This window comes from Mus caroli, chromosome 3 (genome assembly GCF_900094665.2).
Source record: "Mus caroli chromosome 3, CAROLI_EIJ_v1.1, whole genome shotgun sequence".
Lineage (NCBI taxonomy): Eukaryota > Metazoa > Chordata > Mammalia > Rodentia > Muridae > Mus > Mus caroli.
The window spans coordinates 131,015,678-131,016,959 of record NC_034572.1 but is presented as its reverse complement, the minus strand read 5'-3'; the positions used below and the strand labels follow the sequence as shown (position 1 = coordinate 131,016,959).

At 68.4% G+C, this 1,282-nt stretch overlaps 1 long non-coding RNA gene across 1 annotated transcript; it reads right to left on the bottom strand.

Annotated features, from left to right (window-relative positions):
- Window positions 1–6: 6 nt before the first annotated feature.
- LOC115030584 lies at window positions 7–1,073 on the bottom strand. The gene is made up of 3 exons (XR_003836162.1): window positions 919–1,073; window positions 404–481; window positions 7–93 (listed from the first exon to the last, which is right to left on the bottom strand). It is a non-coding gene; the product is annotated as an uncharacterized LOC115030584 (long non-coding RNA).
- Window positions 1,074–1,282: the final 209 nt, after the last annotated feature.

Below are 1,282 nucleotides of genomic sequence, written 5' to 3'. Positions count from 1 at the left end.
GATGGCTGCGCTGTACACAGCGGCGGTCGCGCCCACACGTCCGTGGCTGGTTGTCCTAGATTTCAGGTGTCGATGAATACGGCCCACAGGGAACTTGTATTTTATGCACACAAACGAACGAACAAACAAGAAAAAAAAAAAGCACAAAGATAGGAGATTCGTAAGATAAGATGATGTGCGCGCCAAAGCCAAGGACGGTGGTGGTGCACCAACGCGCCCCGCCAGTTAACACACATGTGATCGACGCCCCCCCCCCCAACCCCAGTATTCACTGTCTCCGCAGGGCCAAGTCGCGACACATCACTCACGCTAAGATGGAACACCCATGGAGGGTGCAGACAAACAAGCAAGGGGGGTGCAAACATAAAGGCCCGGTCACCCGACTGCGGCAGTTGCTACCCACCTGCAAGCCGGCTCGCTGCGAGCGGGAAACCGCCTTTGTCTTGGCCTTTCCGGAGTCCTTTCCAGCCTTACCGCCAGCCTGCGGCGCCGCCGACGCCCGCGAGCCCGGGAGGGACGGAGAAGATAGAATTACCAAGGCGGCGCGCCCCTCCCCCACCACGGCGCGTCCTGGAGGCGAGCGAGCGAGCGCGCGCTCGGCCGCCCGCCGCCCGCCCCGCCGGGGTCCCCGGGCCGCCGCTCGCCCCCCGCCCGCCCTTCTCCCCCGCCGACCCCTGCCGCGAGCCCGCCGCGGCTGCGCGCCCCCGCGCCGGCCCCCAGCCGCGCCGTGCGCGCCCCCCCAACCGTCGCCTCCCGCTCGGAGCTCCGGGGCTCCCAAAACACCTCCCCTCCGCACGTCCCGACCCCATCCCCGCACGCTCCCACTCGCCGCCGCCGCCTCTCCCAGCCCCGGGGACGGCGGCCCCGCCCGCTCGGAGCCTGCAGCCCGCGGCCGCCCGCCGTCACTCTTCACGTTACCATCTCGGACCGTGCTGAAGCTCCGACGAGCGAGGAAGAGACGAAGCCAGGCGGACGCTCAGCGAGATCCCGGCGCCCACTCCTCCGTCGGACCGCGATTCAAACTGCGCCGTCTCCCGCCTTCCTCGCGCCCTTTATACTGCAGAATGTTCCCTCATCCGGGAACTCGGCCGGTTCGGCCCACCAATGGTTGCCGCCCGCCCTCGGGACGCGTCCTTGAGGCTCCAGCCAATGGGAGAGCGCAGAGCGGAGTGGTGGGGCGGGCTCTCGGGAGCTCGAGCGATGATTGGCGCGTGGGGGATGAGTTGGTTGAGGGGGGAGATGCGGCGGGACGGGGACCGGGAGAAGAAGGGGCGCCGCGGCG